The following is a 13,954-nucleotide window of genomic DNA, read 5'->3' as shown; positions in this document are numbered from 1 at the left end:
AGCAAGCCCACTATAAGGAATGACTCACTAGTTAAAGTTCTCTCCACTTGTGTAAATGTGGGTACCCAAAGACAAACCACTATATTAAGATTTAATATTTCTTTCCCTCCAGATCCAAAATGCTATAGCAGACAAAATAGAGAATGGTATGATACATTGCTAGGAGCATCAGTACAGGTACAGGGTTGCTTAACAGTATAGATATAAAAACTTTAGCCAGCAAAATTAATATTTACAGGTGTTCAATAGCACATTGTTTAACACACTTTACCTGTCAACAAATGTTTCTGAACTGTTTAATTGGACTGAATGTTTTCTCAGAAGCATGCATCACATGTGCAAAAGGGAAAAAAGCACAAACACAGTTAATGACAGGTAACGAACAAGTATACAGAAGGATGTTTAATATATCTTCCTTGTTATGGATACAAATTCAGGGAAAGAAGATGTTGTGTACTGACAACTTTTGCACGGGTGAAGTTCATGTGTATAATGTCACACAGAAACAGGTTATGTGTAGTACTTCATCTTACTAGTCCCCTTGTGGACAACTACTGGGGGCACTCAGTTGTGGACTCCCCAGATGAGAGGTACACACATAGACACCAGTAATAGGACACATGACTTATCCCTATGTACTGATACTGATGATGGATTAGTATGTCCTCAGCAGACACAGCTATATGAGCCTTGTTAGAACACCCAACCAGTTTATGCAACTGGGAATTGCATGACAAAAAGGTGGATATGTTTAGAGGTAGAGCCTCAGGTTGTATGCCTAGTGTTTTCTGTAGTACTGATGTTGGAATAAACCCCTCTTTCTAGGGAAAGATGCGCCGGGATTCTTTGCATTATAGTGATGAATGATGCTTGCATCTACTTGCATAGGGTGACTATGGAAGCAATATAGTTACTATGACAGCCATGACTCCAATAAGGGAAAGATAGTATGTTTTTAATAAATAGAGGGGATTGTGAGAGTCTATAATAATTTATAGTGTTTATTTAAAACATACTGTAAGATTCATCAGTATTTATGAGAAAAAGCCATTTTCCTTCATACAAATATCATGAGATTGAAACACCATCATATTGAACGAGCAGCTGAAAGAGAGCAACAGCTGAAAGATCCCGGAATAGGATGCCAAGTTTGAACACTGTGGAAAAAAGACAAAGTGAAGACGCATCGACACATCCTATGTACTTGTTAAACCAATCATACGTATTCTTTTCTGTCAAACCATTGTTGGCAAATGTTTGTAACAGCAGTTATGAACTTATAAAAGATGGCTCAAAGGGGATGTACCTCTGAGAGCCAAGTGGAATTCATCACAAGTGTGTGTTGAGTTTTCCTTATCTTCCCAGCCGGCTGGAAGGAAAATTAATAATACAGGAGCAGCGTTTCTCATACCGTGATCCAGGGGTAGGAAGCCTCGTCACCCTAACAGTATCAGATGGGCATTCTAGGGGTATGTGGGGAAGTGTGGTGGCATGTGGGGAGCTCTAAAGCATAAATTACAATGGGACCTGGAAATGGTCACGTAGGACCCCAAGTGGCGGGTCCCTGGGACCCACATTTTGTCGCTCTGCGTGATCACTGATCCATGCAGCTCCTTGATCAGTTAGTGTACAATGGCAATGCAAACAAATGCTCTCCAAAACAGCTTATTGTAGTCTTGGCCGACATGTATTTTATTGGTAAGGCTAAAACAAATTTTGTGTAATAAGTAATTTTCAGGGTAGCCTGTGTGACTTGTCACCAACTTCACATAGTCTAAGACCACAATCTTCACTGACAGTGGTATGACAAGGAGCTTTCTGTACATTCACTTCAAATTGCAGTTGATATATTCTTGACAAACTTTTCTATATTTTCACGTACAGATGGGTCCTCATACATCTAGCCTCCTTGCATGTTTACCTTCAAATGCGTCTTATTCGAATAGCGATGCAAATAGATATTTTAATCAGCAGAAGCTGCTTGTGCTATCTATTTGCATCGCTGTGCGATTAAGACTCATTTGAAGGTAAAAAGTCACACAAAAGACTCTTGGTGCTACCAAGTCACAGGAAGCTCGCACGTTGTGTAGCACATGGAGGATAGATGGATGTGGACACATCTGTATTCCAATTCAAAAGAATCTCCTACAAAGAATTGCCTCAGTTCTGACATACAAAGTGTCCTGATCTATCATAGTAAGCCTGTAACACAACAGCAGCACTGAACAGAAGCAATAACACTGTGCCAAAGTGCTCTTTAACTCCGCTTTGTATTCATACAAAATGGATGCCGCTCTTTACATTAACAAACTCGGGCACTCTCTAGTACAGGCCTGGCCAATCTCTGGCTTCTCCAGCTGTCGTGAAACTACAAGTCCCAGCATACCCTCTCACCGGTTAGCTGGTAAAGCATGCAGAAACTTTCACAACAGCTAGAGAGCCACAGGTTGGCCAGATAGACGCCCAGCGCTCGTATAGTTTCACAGGACCTGGCGCGCCGAGGGGTGTTTTTTGGCACGACTGCAGCAATGATATGTAAGGACACATCTGTATTTAGGCAAGTTATGTGGTAATTTACGATGGTTTTGTAAAATGATTTCAATGCACTCCTTTCTATGCATTATGCCCAGCATCAATATTCTGTGTTAGTAACACTTTTTCACACCATGCTAGTATTTCTCTTTTACTGGATGCAAAATATTCCATGTGAAATGTGTGACCAGAAAAGAGGTAGTGCTGCAAAATAGGAAGACATAATTGACCGGAGCAATGTAAGAGGCCACCGGTACATGGCACCAGCACAGTGATTCTCAGATGTACAGAGTATCCCAGAAAGGAGTTACTAACTTAGCCACAGGGATGTATCTATAATGGATGCAGTGTATACAGTGCACACAGGTCTCTGGGACAAGGAGGGCCCACGCCACACATCCTGTACACCAGAACAAGGTCCAAAAGGGTAGAGGCCATGTTTCTGAAGAAGTCACTGAAATAAGTCACATGACAGATAGTAAGAGTTATTGCTATTTTCTGTGCATGTGTCCGCACCATTTTTCTGGGAGTAGGGGTCCAAAACAAAAACTTGCACCGTCAGTTGTCAAAATGCCACTTGACAAAATTACTGCACTTATGCTTGGTGTACTATGGGCTTTCACAGAGGTGTGTGTCATGCATTAAGCAAATAACATCCTTCCAGGGTCATATGTTGGACTGCCAGACGTACTTATAAATGAGGCTAACATACAGTATGGTAATATCTACCACCTTCCAGTATAAACTTACAGAACTATTTACGATCTTCACCTATAGGATCCTCTTCTCATAAAGGGCTATATGCCCAAATGTACTCAGTTGCCCTCAGGAATGTTGCACAGTAGTATAGGTTTATATAAAAGACTAATATATCAGATTAGAGACTAGATTACTAGAAGATTGACTTCTAAGCAATCAAGCAATACAAAAATAGATACACTCCAAAATCAATGCAGATGGCTAACAAAATCAATGGGATCACATAGTCAGAGCGAGATGCTAGAATGGGATAACCAAAGCAAGCAAGTGTCACTACAGTTGCTACACAAGGAACAAACAGAAGTCAGGGCTGGCAGCAGGCAAGAAAAGCCAAAACCAGCAATGCTAAACTACAAGCAGACTGCAAGCGAGCTATCGTTATAAGAGGCAATGCTGCACACAGACATTTAAAAAAAACAGTGACCAATCCCAGGAGCAGATCAATCAGCCCTCCCAGTATTTACAGAAATTTATCTAAATATCAGAGAGGATAATGTCAAGGCAACCAGTGTAAACGGTAGAAATGGAATTAGAAGCATTAGTACACCTTAATCTACCAGTGTTTCAATCCTGACTAAGTATTTGGAAAGAAGAGTGATTATTGAGGCACGTTTGATGGGAGCTTCAGTAACCAAGAAAGCTGAACTTGCTATTATTTCATGAACTTGGTCAGAACTATACTCATCACAAGGATGCAATGGCTTAGGGTTTGGAGATGACAAGGCCCAGCAATGCCCCTTCAGCTCTACTGAGAATGTGTAAAGATGCTCTATTTGGGCTTCCAGATTCAGAACTGAAAGCCTAAATCCTGCTTCACTGGGCATGCCCAGGCCCCCACAAAGGATCCGAAGAGCAGAGCTGGGGTCTATGGAAGAGATGCATAACCATCATTGAGCACCCTCCACGATTTCCTATTATACTCATATTTATTAGCAATGGTGTCTAAGGTAGAGGTTCCCAAATGCATTTCTCAAGGCTCCCCAACAGTTCAGGTTTTAGAGATATCCATGGTTGAGCACAGGTGGTTAAATCAATCTGACAGGTAGTATTTAAGACACCTGTGGTCAACCATGGATATCTCTAAAACCTGAACAGTTGGGGAGCCTTGAGGACTGCATTTGGGAACTTCTGGTCTAAGGTGAAAATCAGCAAAGCCAACAGGATTGTGATATGCATTCATCTGACAGTGTAAGGCAAAGCAGGCGAGCAACTGCAATTGATTATAATTTTCATATTGTGGCACAAGCAGATCAAAAAAGATATACATAAACTCCAGCACACTGATCATAGTTGTGTAACAGCATAAACTATTTATCGTACCTAGCAATAATGTTTGCAGTTCAGATGAGTCCTCCAATAAGTAAAATAGTTTTTTTAAGAACTCTTTATTAATGGATTATTTCAAATAAGAACATACATAGCACATCCGTAAGTCAGCATGAATGTAAAAGACACCCACCAGTGATCGCAAATACGTGCTCTAGTGCGTATTTTACCCTAAACTGACGACTGTGGACTCACTATTACAAAGTGGATGGGTCCCCGGGGACGCGTTCTGCTCTAGTCAATCCCATGTCTTCTGTATCTCTGCCGGGTCCTGCAGCCAATCCCGTGGTGCCTCTGATGTCTTCCGAGAATTTGGGGAGGAGCCAACCGCCCGTTGGTGCCTTCACTCTTCAGGATGCAGAGGCTGCGCTGCGGTATCCAGTAGAATGAAGAACGCAGCTCCAGCGGCATGGAGAAATCGGCGTATACAGCTAGGAGGAGCCGAGGACCACAAGCAGCCGCAGAGCTGGGGCAGTATTCTTGTAATTTATGTGAGCCTGGCAGTCTGCTAACAGGGGAAGAAGCTGCTGCTACTGCTGCTAACAATCGTCATGCAAACAGGGGAAGGGGGGGAGGCAGACGGGTGGACGGTACCTGCTACCAGGGTTGGACTGGCCCACCGGGGGGCCGGGGTAATCCCTGGTGGGCCCCAGTGACTTTGAGCTCCGCCCTCTGCTATGGAGGGGCGGGGCCAACCCTGATCACGAGCTACCGCTGGTGGGTGCAGTCGGTGCATTTTGTGATTGTTTTTTTTTTTACACAAGTACTGAGTTTATTTCCCAGCTCCATGGACCACCCAGTGACCTGATGAATGCTATCTGAGTGCACAGTAACAGCTACTGTAGAGTCCACTCCAAATCTCCGCCTTCCTCTCTGCTTCCTCTGGACGGCATGAATGTGATGTCATGATGTTGTGCCACGCTTGCTACAGCTCCTGAGTCCTCCTTACTATGCTGAAGAGGAGCCGAAAGGAGCACAGGCACAGGAGCAGCTGTTACAAAGAAGAAGCCAATCACTTAATTTGATAGAAGAAATCTGGCAAGTGCAGCTTCTCTGTGTGGATGATTGATATATTATGTGCTTGTTTAATTTATATGTTTCCCTGCAGTTCCTGGCTGAGATCATTGTGTCTGCAGCAGGGATAGATTTTAATGTAGTACTGCTCTCAGACAGATCCTCCTTCCCCGATCAGCTTTCAGGTCACACTCATCCATTGGCCAGGCTGCAGGCTAGATAGTGTGCACTAAACAGAGCAAAGTTATCTAGCAGCTGCTGCATAGTCTGTGCCTCTGCCCCTACTCCCTGTCTATGCTATACGGGGCGTAGGGAGGGCGGCTCCAGTGAAGCGCACGCTCAAGGCGCCTAAAAGTTTAGAGGGCGTGCCGCAGTCAGACTCTGGCGTGGCTCCAGCCGCCCGCAGCTCACAGCTGTCAGTGACAGCCGAGCCGCTTAGGCTTCCACTTGCATATGACGTCAGAAGGGGGTGGAGATTAGACAGGACCGAGAGTCTGGAGAGAAGAGCCGCACTGAACGGGGGAGTGTTCTGGCTGGACTGACAGGGGAGTACAAGTGTGCTCTGGCTGCAGTGGCGTCACGCAGGGGGTGCGGGCTGCACCCAGGTGTCACCCACCGAGGGGTGACACCAAGGTGCAGACTCCCCCTCAGCAACAGGAGCTGCCACTGACAGTCATAAAAAATGTAATGTACTATTTTAAAAAAATGTGTGAACTATAAACGTTTTGAACTAAAGTGACTTACACAGTTTTATGGGCTTGTATGCAGGCCAGACTTAGTCAGCTGGCTGGGCGCCTGATGCCATCCACCATCGCAACCATCCACCAGCGATGGTCACGATGGTGATCCCAGCCTGCGACCTTAGTTGCAGTGCTGGGATCGCAAATGCAGCAGCAGGGGGTGTCATACACCTTCAGCTGCATTTGCATTATTGCAAGGATCGCAATTGCAAAGCTGCCTGCGTGCATGCATCATAAGTATAGCCTGCGTGCATGCATCATATCTATAGCCTGCGTGCAGCTTTGCAATTGCAATTCTTGCTGAATCAGGCCCTATGTCACCAATTTAGGATTTTTATTTTTATATGTAACATGCCCCCAATTCAGTACAGGGAAGGGGGGGGGGGGCGCCAAACATACCCTTGCTCCAGGCACCATGGCACCTAGCTACATCTCTGGCTATACCTTAGTCCCTTCTCTCTATCTTTGCCTCAGTCCTTTCTCCCTGTCTGTGCCTCAGTCCCTTCTCCCTATCTATGCTATGCCTCTGCCCCCTACTCCCTGTCTGTGCCTCTGCCCCCTACTCCCTGTCTGTGCCTCTGCCCCTACTCCCTGTCTGTGCCTCTGCCCCTACTTCCTGTCTGTGTCTCTGCCCCTACTCCCTGTCTGTGCCTCGGCCCCTACTCCCATTCTGTGCCTCTGCCCCTACTCCCTGTCTGTGCCTCTGCCCCTACTCCATGTCTGTGCCTCTACCCCTACTCCCTATCTGTGCCTCTGCCCCTACTCCCTGTCTGTGCCTCTGCCCCCTACTCCCTGTCTGTGCCTCAGTCCCTATACTCCCTGCCTGTGCCTCTACCCTACACCCAGTCTATGCTATGCCTCTGCCCTTACTCCCTGTCTGTGCCTCTACCCTACACCCTGTCTGTGCCTCTGCCCCTACTCCCTGTCTGTGCCTCTGCCCCTACACCCTCTCTGTGCCTCTGCCCTTACTCCCTGTCTGTACCTCTACCCTACACCCTGTCTGTGCCTCTGCCCCTACTCCCTATCTGTGCCTCTGCCCCTACACCCTGTCTGTGCCTCTGCCCTTACTCCCTGTCTGTGCCTCTACCCCACTCCCTGTCTGTGCCTCTGCCCCTTTTCCTGTCCCTACACCCTGTCTGTGCCTCTGCCCCTACTCCCTGTCTGTGCCTCTGTCCCCTACTCCCTGTCTGTGCCTCAGTCCCTATACTCCCTGTCTGTGCCTCTACCCCACTCCCTGTCTGTGCCTCTGCCCCTTTTCCTGTCCCTACACCCTGTCTGTGCCTCTGCCCCTACTCCCTGTCTGTGCCTCTGTCCCCTACTCCCTTTCTGTGCCTCTGCCCCTACTCCCTGTCTGTGCCTCTGCCCCCTACTCCATGTCTGTGCCTCTACCCCTACTCCCTGTCTGTGCCTCTGCCCCTACTCCCTGTCTGTGCCTCTGCCCCCTACTCCCTGTCTGTGCCTCAGTCCCTATACTCCCTGTCTGTGCCTCTACCCTACACCCAGTCTATGCTATGCCTCTGCCCTTACTCCCTGTCTGTGCCTCTACCCTACACCCTGTCTGTGCCTCTGCCCTTACTCCCTGTCTTTGCCTCTGCCCCTACACCCTGTCTGTGCCTCTGCCCTTACTCCCTGTCTGTGCCTCTACCCTACACCCTGTCTGTGCCTCTGCCCCTACTCCCTGTCTGTGCCTCTGCCCCTACACCCTGTCTGTGCCTCTGCCCTTACTCCCTGTCTGTGCCTCTACCCCACTCCCTGTCTGTGCCTCTGCCCCTTTTCCTGTCCCTACACCCTGTCTGTGTCTCTACTCCACTCCCTATCTGTGCCTCTGCCCCTTCTTCTGGCCCTACACCCTGTCTGCGCCTTTACCCCACTCCCTATCTGTGCCCCTGCCCCTTCTCCTGTCCCTACACCCTGTCTGTGCCTCTACCTCACTCCCCGTCTGTGCCTTTCCCCCTCCCAATATCTGTGCCTCTGTCCATTCAACCAAGGTGTCTCTCTCTGCCGCAGGTAGGTGGTTGCTGACCAAAAGTGATGTGGATGAATGGAGGACCAACCATGTTCAACTCCACATAACTAAATCTTTAAGGATGGCAGATAAGCACAATTTTCTCTTTTCAAAATGCTTTATTGCTTTTTAATATTTAGAGGTTTTTTTTTTTTAATCTTTTACAGGTTTATATAGATTTTTTTTTTTATATTTTACAACTACTCTTTAATTGTTTGTTTATTTTAAAAATGAGCGGAGGTCTGAGGGTCAAGTAGGAGCTCTGAGGGCATGTTGAGAGGGTATACATTTAGGAAGCCGGCGGACGCAATGTCGACCGCCGGCTTCCAGACAATTTAATCCCGATGAGGGACGAATGACAGCTGTCTAAATTTAGACGCCTGTCATTTTACCGATGCTGGTAGACCGGTGCCCGGCATCCCAATCGAGCGGATGCCGGGCGCCGCTGTGGACAGCCACGCAGGGGGGGAGGGTTAGGTTTAGGGCTCGGCACCACCCCGGGAGGTTAGGGTTAGGCTAGGGGGAGGGAGGGTTAGGGTTAGGCACCCTCGGGGGGAGGTTAGGGTTAGGCACCCTCCATGGGGGACTTAGGTTTAGGCAGCGGGGAAAGGGGGGTTAGGTTTAGGCACAGAGGGGGATTAGGGTTAGGCAATTGGGGGGGGGGTTAGGGTTAGGCACCCTAAAGGAGGGTTAGGGGGAAAAATAGGTTAGTTTACACTTACCTGGGGACGATCGGGATTTCCTCCTCTGTTGGCCAGCCGCTGTCTGGATTTAAACCGCCGTCCAGGGGTCCAGCGGTAATTCATACCGATTCCATTGAGAGGTCTAAGGGGAAAAAGCTTTAAACTGTAGCAGGGTCATTTGCGGCTTGTTGACAATCTGTCTACAACCAATATATATTAGGGGTGAGCGGGTTCGGATTTCTGAAATCCGAACCCCCCCGAGCCCCCCCGATCCGAGTCCGATCCGAGTCAGGCTCGACTTTTCCCGCCTGACTCGGATTCTGAAATCGAGGCAAAACGTCATCTTCCCGCCTTCCGAGTCTCGCGGGTTTTGGATCCTATATAAGGTACCCACGTCGGCGCCATTTTCTCACTCGGCTGTGGACAGTGAAGAGGGAGGGTGGGAGTTAGGGCTGTGTAGTGTAGTGTAGTGTAGTGCTGCTGTTGTCCACTACTTCAAAGTCCATAGGGGCTGGCTGTGTTGTGCTGTGCTGCTGTTGTTAATAGGGGCTGTGTCCACTACTTCAAAGTCCATAGGGGCTGGCTGGACTGTGTTGTGCAGTCAGTTCTCCATAGGGGCTGTGTCCACTCCAAAGTCCAGTGCAGTGTCCCAGTCCTAAACAGGTGCTGTAGTGTTGTCCAGGGGGTGCTCTGTCCATCAGGGGTGCTCCCCCCAAGTGCTAAAAAAATAATATATTTTCTGTGTTTGTGAATTGTGTGCGCAGTAGCCGCACGTGCATCAACAAAGTAGTGCCAAGCGTGCGCCTGTGTCATAAGTAAAGGGCCGGCTGGCTTGACCGTTAAAGGGTGCTGTAACCCCCGAAAGTACACTCCAGTCCAAACCAAAAAAAAATTATTTTCTGTGTTTGTGAATTGTGTGCGCAGTAGCCGCACGTGCATCAACAAAGTAGTGCCAAGCGTGCGCCTGTGTCATAAGTAAAGGGCCGGCTGGCTTGACCGTTAAGGGTGCTGTAACCCCCGAAAGTACACTCCAGTCCAAACCAAAAAAAAAATTATTTTCTGTGTTTGTGAATTGTGTGCGCAGTAGCCGCACGTGCATCAACAAAGTAGTGCCAAGCGTGCGCCTGTGTCATAAGTAAAGGGCCGGCTGGCTTGACCGTTAAGGGTGCTGTAACCCCCGAAAGTACACTCCAGTCCAAACCAAAAAAAAAATTATTTTCTGTGTTTGTGAATTGTGTGCGCAGTAGCCGCACGTGCATCAACAAAGTAGTGCCAAGCGTGCGCCTGTGTCATAAGTAAAGGGCCGGCTGGCTTGACCGTTAAGGGTGCTGTAACCCCCGAAAGTACACTCCAGTCCAAACCAAAAAAAAAATTATTTTCTGTGTTTGTGAATTGTGTGCGCAGTAGCCGCACGTGCATCAACAAAGTAGTGCCAAGCGTGCGCCTGTGTCATAAGTAAAGGGCCGGCTGGCTTGACCGTTAAAGGGTGCTGTAACCCCCAAAGTACACTCCAGTCCAAACCAAAAAAAAAATAATTTTCTGTGTTTGTGAATTGTGTGCGCAGTAGCCGCACGTGCATCAACAAAGTAGTGCCAAGCGTGCGCCTGTATCATAAGTAAAGGGCCAGCTGGCTTGACCGTTAAAGGGTGCTGTAACCCCCAAAGTACACTCCAGTCCAAACCAAAAAAAAAATTATTTTCTGTGTTTGTGAATTGTGTGCGCAGTAGCCGCACGTGCATCAACAAAGTAGTGCCAAGCGTGCACCTGTGTCATAAGTAAAGGGCCAGCTGGCTTGACCGTTAAAGGGTGCTGTAACCCCCAAAGTACACTCCAGTCCAAACCAAAAAAAAATTATTTTCTGTGTTTGTGAATTGTGTGCGCAGTAGCCGCACGTGCATCAACAAAGTAGTGCCAAGCGTGCGCCTGTGTCATAAGTAAAGGGCCGGCTGGCTTGACCGTTAAAGGGTGCTGTAACCCCCGAAAGTACACTCCAGTCCAAACCAAAAAAAAAATTATTTTCTGTGTTTGTGAATTGTGTGCGCAGTAGCCGCACGTGCATCAACAAAGTAGTGCCAAGCGTGCGCCTGTGTCATAAGTAAAGGGCCGGCTGGCTTGACCGTTAAAGGGTTCTGTAACCCCCAAAGTACACTCCAAACCAAAAAAATATATATTTTCTGTGTTTGTGACTTGTGTGCACTGTGGCTGCACGTGCATCAACAAAGGAGCAGCGCCAAGCGTGCGCCTGTGTCCCATAAGTAAAGAGCCGGCTGGCTCATTTCTTAAAGGGTGGTGTAACCCACAAAGTGCACTACTCTCCAGCAAAAATAAAAAAATATTTTCTGTGTTTGTGTGCGCTTTAGCCGCACGTATATATATCAATATAACATAAATGGAGGACCAAACTTTCTCTGATAAAAATAAAATAGGGAAAGATCAAGAACCACTTCCTACTAGTGCTGTTGCTGCTGCTGGGAGTTGTTCATCATCCCAGAGAGGAAGTAGGAACATCACTACTTTTACTAAACAATTGACCCTCCAACAGTCCCTAGCGATGAGGATGAAGTACGACAGCAGTCATCCTGAAGCAAAACGTATAACTGAGGCCTTGACTGCTATGTTGGTGTTAGACGTGCGTCCGGTATCCGACATTAGTGCAGTGGGATTTAGACAATTGATGGAGGTAGTGTGTCCTCGGTTCCAAATCCCGTCTAGATTCCACCTGCATCCTCAAAGCAGCAGCGACAAGCGTGCGTCTGTCTGTTAAAGGGTGGTGACACCCTCAAAGTGTGCTACACAAACAATTAAAATATTGTTCTTTTTTTTTCTGTCTTTGTGAAATGTGTGGGCTGTAGCCGCACCTGCATCCTTAAAGCAGCAGCGACAAGCGTGCGTCTGTCTGTTAAAGGGTGGTGACACCCTCAAAGTGTGCTACACAAACAATTAAAATATTGTTCTTTTTTTTTCTGTCTTTGTGAATTGTGTGGGCTGTAGCCGCACTTGCATCCTCAAAGCAGCAGCGACAAGCGTGCGTCTGTCTGTTAAAGGGTGTTGTAACTCTCAAAGTGCTCCAAAAAATCAAAAAAAATTTTTAATGTGTTTGTGACTTGTGTGCGATGTAGCCGCACTTGCATCCTCAAAGCAGCAGCGACAAGCGTGCGTCTGTCTGTTAAAGGGTGGTGACACCCTCAAAGTGTGCTACACAAACAATAAAAATATTCTTCTTTTTTCTGTCTTTGTGAATTGTGTGGGCTGTAGCCGCACCTGCATCCTTAAAGCAGCAGCGACAAGCGTGCGTCTGTCTGTTAAAGGGTGGTGACACCCTCAAAGTGTGCTACACAAAGAATAAAAATATTCTTCTTCTTTTTTCTGTCTTTGTGAATTGTGTGGGCTGTAGCCGCACTTGCATCCTCAAAGCAGCAGCGACAAGCGTGCGTCTGTCTGTTACAGGGTGGTGTAACCCTCAAAGTGTGCTCCACAAACAATAAAAATATTCTTTTTTTTTTTCTGTCTTTGTGAATTGTGTGGGCTGTAGCCGCACTTGAATCCTCAAAGCAGCAGCGACAAGCGTGCGTCTGTCTGTTAAAGGATTACATCGGTGACAGCATCCAAGTAGGCATGTCAGACAGTCCGTACCTGTACTGGCAGGAAAAAGAAGCAATTTGGAGGTCCCTGTACAAACTGGCTCTATTTTACCTGAGTTGCCCCCCCTCCAGTGTGTACTCCGAAAGAGTGTTTATTGCAGCCGGGAACCTTGTTAGCGAAAGGCGTAGGAGGTTGCTTCCACAAAATGTGGAGAAGATGATGTTCATAAAATGAATGATCAACTCTTCCAGGGAGACCAGCCTCCAGAACGTACAGAGGGACCTTTGGTTCCAGCAGGGACGAATTAATACTCTGTGAGGATGAGGATGTACATAACACTGAAGAGGGTGAGGAATCTGTGGATGAGGAGGATGAGGACGACTTCTTGCCTCCGTAGAGCCAGTTTGTGCAGGGACAGATAAATTGCCAGCTTGTTTTGTGGGGGCCCAACGAACCAATCATTTCAGCCACAGTTGTGTGGCAGACCCTGGCGCTGAAATGATTGGTTTGTTAAAGTGTGCATGTCCTGTTTATACAACATAAGGGTGGGTGGGAGGGCCCAAGGACAATTCCATCTTGCACCTCTTTTTTTTCTTTGCATTATTTACAGTTTGGGGCCTAGTTTTTCAATGCCATCCTGTCTGCCACTGCAGTTTCACGCCTAGATGGGTCACGTGTTTGTGCCGCCCACTCGTGTCGCTTAGCATAGTCATCCAGCTACCTCGGTGCAACCTTTTGGACATAAAAACACTATTGTGAGGTGTGAGGTATTCAGAATAGACTGGAAATGAGTGGAAATTAAGGTTATTGAGGTTAATAATAGCATAGGAGCAGAAAAACCTACAAATTCTGTGATTTTAGCTGTTTTTATGCTTTTTTTCAAAAAAATACAGATCCAAAACACAAAACCCAGAACCCAAAACACGGAAGGGTGGTTTTGGCAAAACCAATCCAGATCCAAAACACGAAGAAAGATCCAGATCCAAAACCAAAACACAAAACACGAAAAGTGGCCGGTGCACACCCCTAATATATATATTTATATATATATATATATATTTATATATATATATATTTTATTTTTTTTATTTTTTATTTTATGTTCACCTTATCTGTGATTACATTTAAGGGGGGTATCCAATTAGCCCCGAACATTGTTTGGGCGCTAATGGATTCCCTGGGGCTGTCCAATTAGCCCCTGTGTCAGCCCGACGTCGGCACTTATTGGGGCTTTTTTTCAGGGACTGATGTGTCCCGGAAAATAATCCACAATAAGTGCCGTTTTTTTCTCCTTGAAAAAGGCGAAAACACAT

Source organism: Taudactylus pleione, unplaced genomic scaffold (assembly GCF_031769625.1).
Source record: "Taudactylus pleione unplaced genomic scaffold, aTauple2 ptg000392l, whole genome shotgun sequence".
Taxonomy (NCBI): Eukaryota; Metazoa; Chordata; class Amphibia; order Anura; family Myobatrachidae; genus Taudactylus; species Taudactylus pleione.
This window is presented reverse-complemented; position numbering follows the sequence as displayed.